Raw genomic sequence first — 18393 nt, 5'->3', positions numbered from 1 at the left:
ATATAAAGGTTCATCACTTTTATTCTGCTGGATTGCCGCTATATACTGCTAGATGTCATTGATGGATTGTGAGAGCTCACTATGATTATTTTGGATCGACAATCCATAATAAGTGAGAGTGAAATTGTTCCGACCCATTGAAAAGAGTTTCAATGATACTATGATAGAGATCATGGTATATCTCACTATCACACAGAATAGAATTTATGGGGTCACACACAATGAAGATTTCTGACTGATGAGATAGTTGAGTTATAATTATAAATCATAATAAGATTTAATTATTGATGTGATTGATGATTAATCCAATACAAAAATTATAATTGAAAGATTCACTAAGTATTAGTGAATTATAGAAGGATCAATTAGCAATTAGATTGCTGTCTGGCTCAATCTGATTGAGCTATGGGATTCAAATCAAATCTAATTGAATTAGATTCAATTTAGATTGATTTGGATTTGATTAGATCAAGCATAATTGATTTATGAGATAATCCAATTGTATAAGGAGAATAATTCCTATTTTGACTAGGACTTGATTGAGTCAATTTTCTAATTAGATTAGGATTTAATCTAGATTTAATTGAGTTTCTAATTAGATTAGGAATAAACTTAATTTGGTTGCTAACTAATCTTAAATCGGTTAGGATTAAATTAGATTTAAATTAAATTTAAATCAGTAAATAAATGAATCCTAGTTGGATTAGCTAGGATTTCTTCTTGGCGCCACCTCTCTTTTTGTGCCACCTAAGCCCAACATTCAATCTGATTTGGTGTGTGGTTGGACCAGCCCAAGCATCTCTACACCACATCTCTTATGTCTATTTTTGTTTGAGATCAAATCTGATGTGATCTAAGACTCTCAATTTGATTGGGTTTGATCCTGTCAAACCTAGTCTTACACAAACTCTAGCCTTATCACCCTTGGATGCCTTCTATTTAAATAGAGAAGCTTTGGGATATGGAGAAGCATATGAAAATCTTCTTTTGGGTGTGGGTTCTTGATTTATGTCACAAATTGACATAAAAAGTATCAATTAATATCTAAATTATCTAACTTTATTAAAAAATTGATACTTGTTATTATATTTTGCAGAAGAAGAGATCATCAATAGAAAGAACAAGGAAAGAGGATTCCAACGGCGCAAATTTTATGCAAAATGGAGTTAAATTGACCCAGGAATTGAAGAATGAAGAAAGAAGACTCAATTGGGTCAAACCCGAGTCAAATCAGATCAAAATTGATCAAAAATCAACTGATTTGGTGATCTGATTAGCCGCCTGGTCCACAGCAACAGGCGCGTGGACCATGGACCCATCGGCGCACCATAAACCCCTCTAACAATTCTCTAAAACTTCTTAGTCCCATATCGAAAGTTTTGAAAACCTTATAACCCCCAAATGCCTATAAAAAGCCCCCAAAGGCCCTTGTTTTAGGTATTCTTCCTTCCGATCAAGCTTGTAACCCTAGATAGTGGGGTTTTTAGCTCTCTTTTCAAGCCTCGAGCTTTGAGGTTTTTGTAATAAATTTTTTTTATATATAAAATCTTATTTTTATGCAATTTCATCTCTTTACATTATGCAATTTATTTTTCTTGCAATTAGGATAGTTTAATTTATGCAATTTAATTTTATGCAATTAGGTTAGTTTAAATTATGCAGTTTAAATTTATGTAATTAGGATAGTTTAATTTATGAAATTAGGGTAGTTTATTTTTCTGTATTTAAATTTTGCAAGTAGATTTAGATCATGTCTAGCTAAGCATCCCTTCTAGGGTTTGCGATGAAGCTAGATCATGAGTAGGGATTTTACATAGGGTTCTTTCTTTTTCTTAGGGTTTCTTTTTCTTCCTCTTTTGCCAAGAATTTTTGATGAACTACAGTTGGGTCAGAGTCCCTTCATAGTTCATGCTTGATTCAGTGCATAGGAGGAGAAAACCCTAAGGGATCCTAGTTATTACTCCCCTGTAAAGAATCTTGATGGGTTATCGTTGGGCCTTAGTCCCTTCATAATCTATGCTTGGGAAAGACAAGAGGAGTAGTCGTTAGGATCAATAAGAAAAATTCTAGGTAGAATTCCCTAATCTAGATCTAGTGGATTCAAAAAAACCCTAGATCCTTAGTCTTATTGTCTTTGGCAAACAACTTTCGACTTTCGATTTTTTGTTAAAGCTCGCTTGAGCATAGATTTGAAAATCATTTTTAAAACCAAGTCTCTGTGGGATCGACCCGTACTCGCTGGTCGTGCTACTCTGCACACCGTGCGCTTGCGGTTTTATTTACAAATTTTAAGATTTGAACATCAAGTTTTTGAACATCAAGTTTTTGGCGCCGTTGCCGGGGATTTGGCGTTTTAAATTATTTTCAAATATTTATTCTTCATGCTTTATAACTCTCTTTCTTTTTCCTTTAGGTTTCTATATTTAGTTGGTGATTACTGGAAAGCTCAGGTACGCTTCTAATTTCTCTTTTATTATTTTTAGTTAATTACTTTTTCTTTAGACCTAATCATTTGAATTTACTTAATCACAAAAAAAAAAAAACAAAACAAAAGACATTTCATAATCGTGAAGTAAAATATCAAGATAAAAAAAAAATTCTAAATTAAAATCTTTTACATTCTTGGTCATCTTGTTTATTTGCATTTGCATTTTCATAATTAATCTAAGGGCATCAACCCATTAACAAGATAAGGTGGGGATTTCATTACCCTTCCTTAGCCCAAAAATCATCTCCATCATATTGCATTACCTAGACCTTTAATCTTAAAATCAATTAGACGTCAACCTTAAGGAATTCGAGCTCAATAGGACAAGGAACCCTAAGAGTTCTATCAAGTTTGAGTTGTTTGATTAGTTGGTGTCTAGGCAAGTCCCTGAGGGTGGTTTGTTAAATTGGTTCAGTTGCTGGCCTGGCCAACTCGTTTGGTGTCTAGAAAGGCAACGATGAGTGAACCTCCCACCTCTTATACTTACCTGGCTAACTAGTTGATCAATCTCCACTTGAAAGGTTTGAAGGGTCATCTTGGAACAATTAGGAGCTGTCTAGATTTAGGTTAATCCTAGGATAGATTGAGTTTAATTTATTGTTTCACTTGTTTGAAAAAAAAAAAAAAAATATTAAAATTTAAATTAATTTGGTTACTTTTCTTTAGATTTAGGACTCCTTAGGATCTTCTCTTTAGAATTTTTTTCTCTTTCTTTTTCCTATACATAAAAATTTTATAAAAAAAAATTATATAAACATCGAGAACCGTACACCTCATGTGTGGAGAAGAGTGTCGGGTCGTCTAGTTAGGATTGAGTCAATTCCTGTTGTTCCAATGGCTGAACCAATCCAACCCATGACCCTTAAGGATTTGTGTTATCCAGTTGGCTCCATCCAACCATCTTGTATCAGGTTGCCACAACCCACAGCTAACAATTTTGAAATCAAACCTCAAATCATAAATATGCTTCCAAAATTCACAGGATTAGAGGATGCTTATATATTTATTAGAGAATTTGAGGAGGTATGTGCAACCATGAAACTGCAATTAACAGAGGATGAGGTCAAACTTAGATTAATCAACTTTGCCCTTAAGGACAATGCTAAGAAGTGGCTTTATAGTCTGCCAAACTATTCTGTCACTACCTGGGAGGGCTTTGTGAGAATATTTTTAAAAAAGTATTTCCCCCATCATAAAACAGCTAGGATTAGGAATGAAATAAATCAATTTTACCAACTAGCTGGTGAATCATTTTGGAAGTACTTTGATCGTTTCAAGAATCTTTTGACCCAATGCCCACACCATGGAATAGAAACTTGGAGACTATGCCAGATCATCTATGAGGGGTTAGATTCAAACTCAAGAACCATGCTAGAGTCCATGTGCCAAGGCCAATTTATGGACAAAGAAACTACTGAAGCTTGGTAATTCTTAGAAGACCTAGCCGAGAAAAATTTACAGTGGGAAACAACTAGGGAACCTGATAAAACTACACCTTCAAGAGGAGGAATGCATCAAATTCAACCAACCCTAGCATCAGAGGCCAAGATTGCAACCTTAACACGTAGATTGGAAGCCTTAGAATTACAGAGACCAGCCAATGTAAATCAAATATCTGCACCCATGTGTAAAGGGTGCAATGCACCAGACCATGTCTTAGAAGAATGTTCCTACTCGAATGAGTGTGCACAGGTGAATGCCACCTATCAAGGACCATTGAACAATCTTTATGCACCCACATATAACCCAGGTTGGAGGAATCACCCGAATTTCTCATGGTCCCAGAATCCTAATGTAGGCAATCCAAATTTCAATCAGCAAAATCTAAGGTCCAACCCAGTAATGAACAACCCGTCAGGCTTCCATGATAATGACAAGAAAATTACCTCTTTAGAGAAAAGCCTAGAAGCCATGATGAAGACACATACCAGCTTTATGCAAACCACGGGTCAACTCATAAATAATAACACCCAAGCTATAGCCCGTCTGGAAATGCAAGTAAGTCAGCTGGCTTCGACCATTAGTGAACGAGAACATGGTAGGTTACCTAGCCAACCTGAGCCAAATCCTAGGAACCAAAATGGTCCACGACCCCAACAAGGAAACCAAGTTAATGGTGTAAATGCCATTCATACCTTAAGATCAGGAAAACAAATAGACAATAAGATAGTTGCACTTGATGATATAGATGACTCATCTGCCGAGTCACCTTCTAAAACTACTACCTTTCAACCTCAAGCACCAGAAACTGAAAATTCACCTAGTCCAGTACTTAAAAGTCCTAGAGCTCCTTTTCCAAACAGATTGAAATCTAATAAATCTGAACATTTAGACAAAATTTTAGAGGTATTTAAACAAGTCCAAGTTAATATTCCTCTTTTAGATATAATCCATCAGGTTCCAACTTATGCCAAATTTTTAAAAGATCTTTGCACTAGGAAAAGGACCACTAATGTACCAAAGAAAGCATTTTTGGCTGCAAGTGTCAGTTCATACCTATCTAGCCATGTGCCAATTAAATATAAGGACCCTGGAGCTCCAACAATTTCTTGTGTTATTGGAGAAACCAATATAAAAAAGGCCTTGCTAGATCTAGGAGCTAGTGTGAATATCCTTCCATATTCGGTGTATGAACAACTAGGATTAGAAAAACTTCAACCTACTGGGATCACATTACAGTTAGCCGATAGATCTCTCAGGATCCCTAAGGGAATGGTCGAGGATGTTCTGATAAAGGTTGAAAATTTCATTTTCCCTGTAGATTTTATTGTTTTAGAGACTGAGCCAGTTGCGAATCCTAAAGGACATATACCTGTCATTTTAGGAAGACCATTCTTAGCTACGGCCAATGCTGAAATCAATTGTCGAAATGGTCTAATGAAGTTATCCTTTGGGAATATGACCATTGAGCTTAATGTTTTTAACTTAGAACAGGAATCCTCTTCTCATGCTGATGTCAATGTAGTCCAAGATGGTATTTATGAATCCATTGACATTAGTGATGATGAAGTCGACCTAGAGTCTAACCCCTGGTTAATCCATGAGTCTGAGGATGTCAATGAAATACTTAAAGAAAATCAGATTAATCAGGAATCGACACTTCCTACTGAACCAATCATTGAGATGGTGAAACCATCACCTAAACCATCGATAGAGGAAGCACCCATTTTAGAACTGAAACCCCTCCCAGAACATCTCAAGTATGCATATCTAGGACCCAAAGAAACTTTGCCTGTAATTATTGCATCAGACCTAGATCCCAAGCAAGAGGAGGAGTTAGTGTCAGTTCTAAAAGCAAATCAGGAAGCAATAGGTTGGACCATAGCAGATATCAAAGGAATAAGCCCTTCTATAGTTCAACATAGAATATACTTAGAGGAAGAGGCTAAACCAACAAGAGAAGCCCAAAGAAGGCTTAATCCAGTTATGAAGGATGTAGTTAAAAAGGAGATTCTGAAACTCCTAGATAGTGGAATAATTTATCCTATTTCTGATAGCTCTTGGGTAAGCCCAGTTCAAGTAGTACCCAAGAAATCTGGGGTAACAGTGGTCCAAAATGATGCAAACGAACTTATCCCAACTAGGACCCAAACGGGATGGAGGGTCTGTATAGACTATAGAAAGTTGAATGCTGCGACAAGGAAAGATCACTTTCCTTTGCCATTTATTGATCAAATGTTGGAAAGACTAGCCGGACAAGAGTTTTACTGTTTTCTTGATGGATACTCCGGTTACAACCAGATCCCCATAGCCGCTGAAGATCAAGAAAAGACTACATTCACCTGTCCATTTGGTACTTTTGCCTATAGACGAATGCCCTTTGGACTATGTAATGCACCGGCAACCTTTCAGAGATGCATGATCAGCATGTTTTCAGATATGATAGAACGATTTCTAGAAATTTTTATGGATGACTTTTCTGTTTTTGGTCTAACCTTCTCCGAGTGTCTGAATCACCTGCAATTAGTTCTAGAACGATGTAAGGAGAAGCACCTAGTTCTCAACTGGGAAAAATGTCAGTTTATGGTCAAACAGGGAATAGTTCTTGGCCATGTCATTTCTAAAAAGGGGATTGAAGTGGACAAGGCCAAAATAGATCTAATTGCAAGTCTTCCACCACCTAAATCTGTGAAAGAAATACGTTCATTTTTAGGTCATGCTGGATTCTATAGAAGGTTTATTGCCAACTTTAGCAAAGTAGCACGTCCACTGACTAATCTTTTGGCAAAGGATACCAAATTTGAATTTACTCATGAGTGCTTGGAATCCTTTGAATTTCTAAAAAATGCACTTGTATCAGCTCCAATCATTCATCCTCCTGTCTGGTCTGAACCATTTGAATTAATGTGTGATGCGTCCGATCATGTTGTGGGTGCAATCTTAGGTCAACGAATAAATAAGCTGCCTAGAGTGATATATTATGCAAGTAAAACCTTAAATGATGCGCAGCTTAACTACACCACAACTGAGAAGGAGTTCCTTGCCGTTGTCTTTGCTTTAGAGAAATTTAGATCTTATTTGGTTGGGACCCACACCATTGTTTACACCGATCACTCAGCCATTAGACATCTCCTAGCAAAGAAGGATGCCAAGGCACGTTTAATCAGATGGATTTTGCTCCTTCAAGAATTTGACCTAGAAATTAGGGACAAGAAAGGCACTGAGAACGTTGTAGCAGATCATTTGTCCCGAATTTCAGTCGCACCATCTAGTGAACCACCCATCAATGAATCTTTCCCAGATGAGCAACTCATGTCTGTGTCTACTGAACCTTGGTTTGCTGATATTGTAAATTATTTAGCCATAGGTAAGATACCTTCTCATTGGACTAAGCAGGATAAATATAAATTCTTTGCCCAAGTGAAGTATTTCATTTGGGATGATCCTTATCTTTTTAAACAATGTCCTGATCAAATTATTAGAAGGTGTATCCCAGATAACGAAGTCATGAATATTTTATCTTTTTGTCATGATCAAGCATGTGGGGGTCACTTCGCGTCTAAGAAAACTGCTGCTAAGGTTCTCCAATGTGGTTTTTATTGGCCCAATTTGTTTAAGGATGCTCATGAATATTGTAAAAGTTGTGCTCAATGTCAGAAAATGGGTCGAATCACCAAGCGACACATGATGCCACTCAACCCAATCTTGGTAGTTGAAGTTTTTGATGTTTGGGGAATCGATTTCATGGGACCATTTCCAAATTCCTTTGGAAATAAATATATTCTAGTAGCAGTTGATTATGTTTCAAAGTGGGTAGAAGCAATTGCATGTAGAACACCCGATAGCAAAATGGTCATTAAGTTTCTTAAAGAAAATATTCTCTCCCGTTTCGGTATTCCTAGGGCAATCATTAGTGATCGAGGAACCCATTTTTGTAACCGACCTTTTGCAACATTGATGAAAAAGTATAATGTCACCCACAAATTGACCACACCATATCATCCTCAAACTAGTGGACAAGTTGAAGTGTCAAACCGACAAATCAAACAAATTCTGGAAAAAACTGTTAGTGCCAATAGAAAGGATTGGTCTTTGAAATTAATTGATGCACTTTGGGCATACCGAACCGCTTTCAAGACCAATCTAGGAATGTCTCCTTATAGGATTGTGTTTGGTAAACCATGTCACTTGCCTATTGAGATAGAACACAAAGCCATGTGGGCCATCAAACAACTAAATACAAATTTGAACGACGCTGGAAACCATAGAAAGCTTCAGTTGAATGAATTAGAAGAACTTAGAAATGAAGCCTATGAAAATGCAAAGATATACAAGGAACGAACCAAAGCATTTCATGATCAATCAATTATGAGAAAAACTTTCAATATCGGACAAAAGGTACTCTTATATAACTCTAGATTACATCTGTTTCCAGGAAAGCTTAGGTCTAGATGGACAGGACCATTTTTAGTAAAGGAAGTCTTTTCACACGGAGCTGTTGAGATTGAAAACCCAAGTAATGGTGTTATCTTTAAAGTTAATGGTCAACGATTAAAACCATTCTTGAAATTACCTGTCAAGACTATTGAAGATGCCATGGTTCTTTATGAACCAACTTATTCTGATTAAGTTGCTTCGAGGTTTGGTCTGGCTGAAGACATAAAACTTAGCGCTTCTGGGAGGCAACCCAGCTTATTTAATTTCTAATGCTTTCTTTGTTTTCAGTTTGCTTAGGATAATTAAATTAGATAAACTCCATTGGGGACAATGTCGGTCAAGTTGGGGGGAGAGCTTGAACAAAATCAGGTGTTATCATTTCCTTTTCCTTTCACTATGAGTTATTTCTTGCATTTAATATATTATGTAAAAAAAAAAATAATAATAATAATAATAATATATATATATATATATATATGAAATAAATTAATCTATAAAAGAAATAAGAGTAAGTTAGAAAGTATTTGCTAATGTAGTGAGTCACGGAGAAGATTAGCTGGTTAGACTCTTGGTGGCTTAGGTCATTTAAAGGCTATTAGCACTTCCAATTGCACATGCACACTAACAAGGTAAAGTAGGTGTTAATTGTAAGGTCAATTAAGGATTTGAGTATTATTTAAATTAGATAATTTTCTCTACACCCCAATTGAAGAAATTTAAATTTAAGGAAAGAGCTACCTGCCTGAAATAAAATACAAAACACAGAGTAAATGTGGATTGCCCTAAGCCTAGTAACCGGGTCTCTTCACCTAAGTCAAGTGTTGAGATTCGCGTCAAACGGTGGTGGGAAGGCCAGGATGCTCAGCAAAAAAAAAAAAAAAAAAAAAAACAGTGTGAAAGCTACCTTAATTCTTTGTTTAATCTGGGGTGTATAGAAAATTAATCGAACTAAGTTATGAAAAATGATACAATTGGCCTGTACAAGTTAATACTGAAATACTAAGTTAGTTATCACTCACACAAGTGCTATAAAACTTTAAGTGTACTCTAAGAAAGCTTCTAAGTAGACCGACTACCGATTCTAATTCGAAGCTCATTACTTAGTAATACTAGAAAACTTCTTGAATTTCGATCTTAAATTAATTTGCAAAGGAAGGATCTTTTTTAATTATGATCTTATTTTGGTACATTGCTAAGGGACTAGCAATGATTAAGTTGGGGGGTGTGATTTATGTCACAAATTGACATAAAAAGTATCAATTAATATCTAAATTATCTAACTTTATTAAAAAATTGATACTTGTTATTATATTTTGCAAAAGAAGAGATCATCAATAGAAAGAACAAGGAAAGAGGATTCCAACGACGCAAATTTTATGCAAAATGGAGTTAAATTGACCCAGGAATTGAAGAATGAAGAAAGAAGACTCAATTGGGTCAAACCCGAGTCAAATCAGATCAAAATTGATCAAAAATCAACTGATTTGGTGATCTGATTAGCCGCCTGGTCCACAGCAACAGGTGCATGGACCATGGACCCATCGGCGCACCATAAACCCCTCTAACAACTCTCTAAAACTTCTTAGTCCCACATCGAAAGTTTTGAAAACCTTATAACCCCCAAATGCCTATAAAAAGCCCCCAAAGGCCCTTGTTTTAGGTATTCTTCCTTCCGATCAAGCTTGTAACCCTAGATAGTGGGGTTTTTAGCTCTCTTTTCAAGCCTCGAGCTTTGAGGTTTTTGTAATAAATTTTTTTTATATATAAAATCTTATTTTTATGCAATTTCATCTCTTTACATTATGCAATTTATTTTTCTTGCAATTAGGATAGTTTAATTTATGCAATTTAATTTTATGCAATTAGGTTAGTTTAAATTATGCAGTTTAAATTTATGCAATTAGGATAGTTTAATTTATGAAATTAGGGTAGTTTATTTTTCTGTATTTAAATTTTGCAAGTAGATTTAGATCATGTCTAGCTAAGCATCCCTTCTAGGGTTTGCGATGAAGCTAGATCATGAGTAGGGATTTTACATAGGGTTCTTTCTTTTTCTTAGGGTTTCTTTTTCTTCCTCTTTTGCCAAGAATTTTTGATGAACTACAGTTGGGTCAGAGTCCCTTCATAGTTCATGCTTGATTCAGTGCATAGGAGGAGAAAACCCTAAGGGATCCTAGTTATTACTCCCCTGTAAAGAATCTTGATGGGTTATCGTTGGGCCTTAGTCCCTTCATAATCTATGCTTGGAAAAGACAAGAGGAGTAGTCGTTAGGATCAATAAGAAAAATTCTAGGTAGAATTTCCTAATCTAGATCTAGTGGATTCAAAAAAACCCTAGATCCTTAGTCTTATTGTCTTTAGCAAACAACTTTCGACTTTCGATTTTTTGTTAAAGCTCGCTTGAGCATAGATTTGAAAATCATTTTTAAAACCAAGTCTCTGTGGGATCGACCCGTACTCGCTGGTCGTGCTACTCTGCACACCGTGCGCTTGCGGTTTTATTTACAAATTTTAAGATTTGAACATCAAGTTTTTGAACATCAGTTCTCTTTGGGGCCATGGAAAAATTCTAAGGAGAAAGAGAGAAAGGTTCTCTCTTCTCCAAGTCTTCTTCCTCCTGCACCTTTTCTTCTTCTTTCTTGAGATTGTCTTGGAGATTGAAGGAGATCTTACTCAACCATCAAGGAAGCATTCTTTGCAAGGGTGCTACTACACCGGAGAGAATATAGAGCCTCTAATCAGATCAATCCTCATGTAGATACTTTGTAGAGGTCGAACGCTTATGTGGCTTCAAAGGATCTTTTGAAGACATCCATGATCATCAGTTCATGGTATAGATCTATCTGTATGAAGATATAAAGATTAGATCTTCCTTCTTCTATTTTATTTTATTTAATTTCTGTATCTGAATCCTATCTCATATATGTAGATTTTGTTGTATGGTTTTAAGATTTGATTTTATGCATGCTTAGATTAAAATAGTTTTAATCTGAATTTTTTAATTTCTGCTGTGCATACATTTTTAAAAATTTTGCATGCATGAACCATAAAATTCCAACACCTTATCGATCAATATAGTCCTCGATGATGATCGGGGGGCAGCCGATCTCGGGGGAGCAGTCTCTTTATTTTTCTTGGCAGCAGGCTGGTCAGATAGATCATGCTTCCTTTTTTTTGACTTGGCCAGCCTTTGTGGGTTGAACTTTATTATTGCTGTTATAATAAAGATAAAAATTATTAAAAAAATGATAAAAAATGATAAAGCAACAAAGAAAGAGAATTAACATCAAACTTATCTTGGAGCAACAATCTCTCCCTTTTTGATGATGATAAAATATTTGAGTGTTCATAAAATAAATCCTTAAAGCTCAAGAAATTTGGATTTGTGAAGCACTTATAGGAATATGCCAAAGATTAAGTATGAAAAAATAGGAGATACATATTTTTAGTAATTTTAATATTTTAATTCATTTTGCTAAAACTCATTTGAGAAGGTATCATAGTTTTTCTGAAGATTGTTTTTAATCAGCCAAAATCCTTTCCTTTCTTGTATGAAATAGATAAAAATAATCATTTTGATCATTTAAAAAATATCTCTTCTTTTTTTATAAAGAGTGTTCAATTTGTAAAATTTTCTTATTGAAGCAAAGATGGTTCATAATTTTTTTTTTCTTCCTTATTTTTAGTATCAGAGCAATAAATATGAAAAAAATATTTCTTTCTCTTTTTTTCATTTTGATATCAAAGCAAGGATGAAACCATTAGAACAAGAATTAAAAGAAAAAAAATTAGAGTATTTGGTAAAATCAAAAGTGGATGTATCGAGGCATTTTGATATCAATTTCAAAATGAAATTATCAGAGCACTCAAAAAAAATGGATATATCAGAGTAATTTTTTAAAAAATATCGAAATGAAGGTAAAGATATACGTATCAGAGTATTTTTCAAAAAGTATCAAACTGAAAGTAAAGATAGATGTATCAGAGTAAAAAAAATGGGTATATCAGAGATGTATCAGAGCAAAATACTATATCAGAGAAAAAAATTTAAAAAGTTCAAATGATAGACAAGACTACACTACTTTCTCTTCCTTTTTGACATCATCAAAAAAATAGACTAGAGAGAATAAGATTTTTCATAATTGTACATCAGGTATCAGAGTAATAGTGCAGTCATCCAAATGTAATAGTTATTCATTCATTTATTTATTCATCCAAAACAAAGAAGTGGGCCATATAAAATGGTAATAATCTCATTCATTAATTACAACAAAAAGAGAGGTTACAAGAGTCATAATATATATCTATGAGCATAAAGTTCTCATACAATCAACTATTAAAACAAAATACAATAACTATGTAACCTAAAAAATCTAGTACAAAATGATCAGATCAGTGAGAATGAGTATTGAGCTCAAGATCAAGATAAGTGAGATATAATCATCTTCATCCTCGATCGAAGGGTCTGGTCTAAGAGGAAGATGTCGGAGGATAAAAAGCAATGGACTGGACAAAAGCTGGCTCACTGAAAACGGAGGGTCTAGACAGGAGCTGAGTCCTAATGGCATCAAGCTGGGATATGACCCCCCTCACTGAAACTTGAAGCCCATTTAGATTAGAAGATATGAAGTCCTTGGAGTCTCTGATATCTGCTTGGATCAGCTCAAGTAAAGAATGAAGCTGGCTGTGGAGTCTCTCTATCTCTCGAGCTAAACATCCAACTAAGGTAAAGAGGTGGTCGATGTGCTTGCTCCTGTCGAAAGAGAATCTAAAATCCATCTGATCTCTCTCTCAATATAAAAAATTCTACCACTGAACCTGAGTAAGGAGCCTCTACACTCTCCAGTCTAGTACTCAGATCAGACAAGAGCTCCATAAATGAAGAAATATATGGCACGACAGAAAAGTCCGAGGAAGGATCAGAAAAAGAACTCAATGGAGGCTGGCGATACTGCTGCTGCTGCTGCACTTGTTGGAGAATCTGCTCCTGATACTGCTGAAACTGGTGGAGCTGCTGAAGAACTTGATCCTGGAACCACTGCTGCTGAACAAATAGAATTCCTGCCACTCTCTCAGCCAACAGTATCATATCCTCATCTTCCAAACTAAAAGATGGTATGGTACGGCTCGATGGGGGTACTGACTGAGGGTCCTGCCTCAGGCTCTGATACAGGGTGATCAACTAGACTCTACCTGGGCACAGGTGGTGAAGATAGACCCTCCCCCTCAGCATGCTCCTGCTCCTCATCATCCTCCTCATCGGCTGCAGCTGCACAGCCCTTGGCCCAATGGCCATCAACTCTAACAAATCTCATGCATCGAAGGGAGTGGTCGTTGTAGATGTCAGTGTATGATAGTCTACAAACAATCTCTCCCGCAAAACTCACTTCAGACTCTCTAAAAATCACTATGAGAGCCATGCCATATGGTAAGGGAGCCTTGGATCTATTCAAGGCTTCCCTCTTGGCATCGATCATTAGGAAAGGTAGGTTTAGGAGAGTCTCAGAAACAACATAGTGCATCAAGCAGATATCCCTACCAATCATCAAATCATATCTTCCCCCTCTGGGGAAGAAAATTCTAGATACCATGTGGTGGAGCAACCTCATCTCCACACTCAGATCCTTGGTTTCAATTTTTAGAAATCCTTCTACATCTTTTCTTCCAAGGATAGTCTTGAGTCCAATTTTCTTTTTGGATAGCTCATCTAGGCAACTACCCTCACAAGACATCTGAAGGAGTCTACCTAGCCTAAGTGCATTAAGAATAATTTGGACTTCCTTCACAGTAGACCTCAAAACTCCATCAGAGAAGACTAAATTTAAGTAAAATTTCTTAACAAGATCAATATAAATCGACTCAGATAAATTACAGAAAAATTTCTATCCTTGCTTAATCAATTTCTCTCCAATAGAAAAATCATCGCTCCTCAAAAATCAAAAATCTATATTTCTTACCAAAGATATTTTTCTTGTAGATAGAGGAATCTTACTTGGTGTAATCGGTGGAGAAGCTTGAGTTGGTACTTAAGCTGCCTTCTTCCTCCGTTCCTCAACCTCCAAAGTCCTTACAGACTTCCTTCTCTGCGGCAACCTCATTTTGGGGGCCATTGTCCCAAGCAGAGGAGGAAAATTGGTTAGAAGGGTAGAGAGGGATGAGAGATGGATGGAAATGAAGAGGAGAAGAGGGTTTGGGAGTGTTTTCATGGATTTTGTTGGTTAGGGCTCGAAATTTGGTGGAGATCAAGAGGACAAGCCATGAGAGAGAGAAAAAGCTTAGGAGTTTGGGATGATGATCTCAGGTTTTATGAGATTTTGAGGTTGGTGGAGATCTAAGAGAGGATTCTTAGGTTTGGGATAAGAGGAAGAGAAAAGATTTTAGAGTTTGAGTTACCCCAAAAGGGTTTTAAATAGAATAAGAAATGGGTCAGCTCAAATGAGAAAGCCCATACCCATTCAATTGGGATGTCCCATGTGACGCCCCATCCAGGATTGCATCAGGCGATGAAAATAATATTTAAAAATAAAGTAAAATTTTAAAAAAATTGAAATAGGTCATATCGAGTTGAGATGATCATGAGGAGTCCAGATAAATTTTGGTATGAATTTTGATTGAATATTTCAATGAAAAAATTCGAGAAGGTATCTGAATAGCACTGATAATTTTTAATTATCTTGAAAAAATCTCAAAAAAAAGTTAGATGGCTTCTAAAATTAAGATAATGAAGTCAAAAAATTTTAAAAGAATTTTGGGAATAAAATTATGATTGAAGATCAAGCAGAAGGGTTTAAGTTGTCCAATTCTCTTCTAATTTCATAAAATTTATTTTTATTTAGTGCTTTGGTGAAAATATCAGCTTGTTATTTTTCAATATTTATGTATTCAAGTGTTATATCATTATTTTGAATATGTTCTCTTATAAAATAATATTTAATTTCAATGTGTTTTGACTTAGAGTGTTGAATTGGATTTTTGGTTAAATTGATGGTACTGGTATTATCATATCTTATGGGGATATTTTTAAGTTCACTACCAAAATCTATGAGTTGTTGCTTAATCCACAGGATTTGAGTATAGTAACTTTCGACTGCAATGTATTCGGCCTCGGCCATAGACAATGCTACCGAATTTTCCTTCTTGCTAAATCAAGAGATTAAGTTCACTCTTAGAAATTGGCAAGTTCCACTAGTACTTTTTCTATCTAGTTTACATTCAGCAAAGTCTGCATCTAAGTAACCTATTAAGTCTATAGAAGATTGTTCTGAGAACCAAAGTCCTAAGTTTTGTATTCCCTTTAAGTATTTAAAAATTCTCTTAACAGCATTTAAGTGAGATTCCTTAGGATTTGACTGATATCTAGCACACATGTATACACTGAATATTATATCAGGTCTACTAGTAGTAAGATATAATAAAGAGCCTATCATGCCTCTATAGAGCTTTGAATCAATATTTTTATCACATTTATCTTTTTTCAATTTATAGAAAGGGGTCATAGGTGTACTTACAATTTTTGAGCTCTCCATTCTAAATTTTTTTAATAGTTCTCTTGTGTACTTACTTTGGGTGATAGAGATCTCTTCCTTCATTTGCTTGATCTGGAGTCTGAGGAAAAAAGTAAGTTCTCCCATCATGCTCATCTCGAACTCTCCTTGCATGAGCTTGGCAAACTTTGGACACAAATCTTCATTAGTAGACCCAAATATAATATCATCAATATATATCTGTATAACTAAATTTTTTTTTATCTTTTCTTTTTATAAACAGAGTTGTATAAATTTTTTCTCTTGAAAAATTATTTTTTAATAAGAACTTACTTAATCTTCCATACCAAGTCCTAGGAGCTTATTTTAAACCATATAATACTTTGTTTAACTTAAATACATGATTTAAAAATTTATGACTTTCAAAACCTAAAGGTTGTTCAACATATACTTCTTTAGCAATATAACCATTTAGAAAAGCACTTTTAACATCCATTTGAAATAATTTAAAGTTCATAAAATAAACAAAAGCAAGTAGCATTCTTATGGCTTCTAGTCTAGCAATAGGAGCAAATATTTTATAAAAATCAATTTCTTCTTGTTGATTATATCCTTTAGCGACTAATCTTGCTTTATTTCTTATTATATTTTTATCTTCATCTAATTTATTTCTATATACCCATTTAGTTTCTATTATGGGGTGATTTTAGGTCTAGCAACTAGTGTCCATACATTATTTTTTTCAAATTGATTTAGCTTTTCTTGCATGGCAATTATCCAGTTATGATCTTTTTCAGCTTCATCTATTATTTTAAATTCTAGATGTAAAATAAAAGCTACATAATTATATACATCTCTAAGAGAGGATCTAGTTCTTACTCTTTGTATCAGATCACCAATTATTAATTCTTTGGGATGATTGTAGACATACCTCTATTTTTTTGGAAGATTACCTATATGTTGAGGTTGTTTTTGAATGTTCTGATCATTGATGCTTTCATCCTCATATTTTTTATCCAATTGATCTTTGTTTCGCTTATTTGAGTCATTGATGGTGAGCTCTTTCATTCCATCTTTTATGATACCGACATCATCAGCACCCTCTTTCTTCTTTGATGGAAGATCATTAGTTTCATCAAAAACTACATGAATTGATTCTTCCACTGCTAGTGTTCTTTTATTAAATACTCTAAAGGCATTGCTAGAAGTAAAATAGCCAAGAAAGATAGCTTCATCAGATTTAGCATTAAATTTATCTAAGCTATCTTTGTCATTATTTAAAACAAAATACCGATAACTAAAAATATGAAAATAGCCTATATTAGATTTTCTACTTTTCCATAGTTCATAAGGTATTTTTTTTAAAATTGATCTTATTAAAGTATGGTTTAAAATGTAACATGCTGTGTTAATTGCCTCTGTCCAAAAATATTTTGGGAGTTTGCTTTCACATAGCATGGTATGGGCCATTTCTTCTAGAGTTCTATTTTTTCTTTCTACAACTCCATTTTGTTATGGTGTTCTAGGTGCTGAAAAATTATGATCTATACTTTTTTTATCATAAAATTTTTTAAAATCTTTATTTTCAAATTCAGTGCCATGATCACTTCAAATAGAAATAATTGATAAACTTTTTTCATTTGAAATCTTTTAACAAAACTTAGAGAATGCTGAAAATACTTCATCCTTAGATGCTAAAAATAAAACTTAAGTGAAACATAAAAAATCATCAATAATTACAAAACCATATCTTTTACCTCCTAGACTAGTTATTCTTATAAGACCAAATAAATTCATATGTAAGAGTTCTAAAGGTTTGAAAGTTGAAATAATGTTCTTAGATTTAAAAGAAACTCTTGTTTGTTTACCTAATTGACAGGCATCACAAATTTTATCTTTTTCAAAATTAATTTTTGGCAAACCAAAAATCAATTTTTTTTTAATAATTTTAGAAAGTATGTGCATACTAATATGTGCAAGTCTACAGCAACAAAGCCAACTAGTCTCATTGATTTTAGCATTTATGACCACAAGACATTGCATGTTTTGCATAGAAAGGTTATCCAAATCAACTATGTATACATTGCCATGCCTATGTCCAATAAATCTAGTGCTATCATCAAAAGGACTAGTTACAATACACATAGATGATTCAAAAATTACTTTATAACCTTTATCACATAATTGACTAATACTTAAAAGATTATGCTTGAGACCATTTATAAGTAATACATTTTCAATACAAGTGGAGGGAGTGATACCAATGTTACCAATGCCGAAGATCTTCCCTTTGCCATTATCTCCAAAGATGACTATCTTTCTATTCTTGGCTTTCAATGTGATGAATTGAGATTCATCACCAGTCATGTATCTTGAGCATCCACTATCAAGATACCACTTTCATTTTATTACTTGGGATGTAAGACACACCTGCACACATAAAGTTAAGTTTTAATCTTAGGTATCCAAACTAACTTGGATCCTTTGGGGTTAGTCACAATGGTTCCTTTTGGAATCCATATTTTCTTAATATTTCTATCATCA

At 34.6% G+C, this 18393-nt stretch overlaps 1 non-coding gene across 1 annotated transcript; it reads right to left on the bottom strand.

Moving 5' to 3' along the window:
- Window positions 1-3691: 3691 nt before the first annotated feature.
- LOC140854418 (small nucleolar RNA R71) lies at window positions 3692-3798 on the bottom strand. Its single transcript, XR_012137633.1, has one exon. It is a non-coding gene; the product is annotated as a small nucleolar RNA R71 (small nucleolar RNA).
- Between the last annotated feature and the right edge of the window lie 14595 nt (window positions 3799-18393).

This window comes from Elaeis guineensis, chromosome 16 (assembly GCF_000442705.2).
Source record: "Elaeis guineensis isolate ETL-2024a chromosome 16, EG11, whole genome shotgun sequence".
NCBI classification, from domain to species: domain Eukaryota; kingdom Viridiplantae; phylum Streptophyta; class Magnoliopsida; order Arecales; family Arecaceae; genus Elaeis; species Elaeis guineensis.
This window is presented reverse-complemented; position numbering and strand designations above follow the sequence as displayed.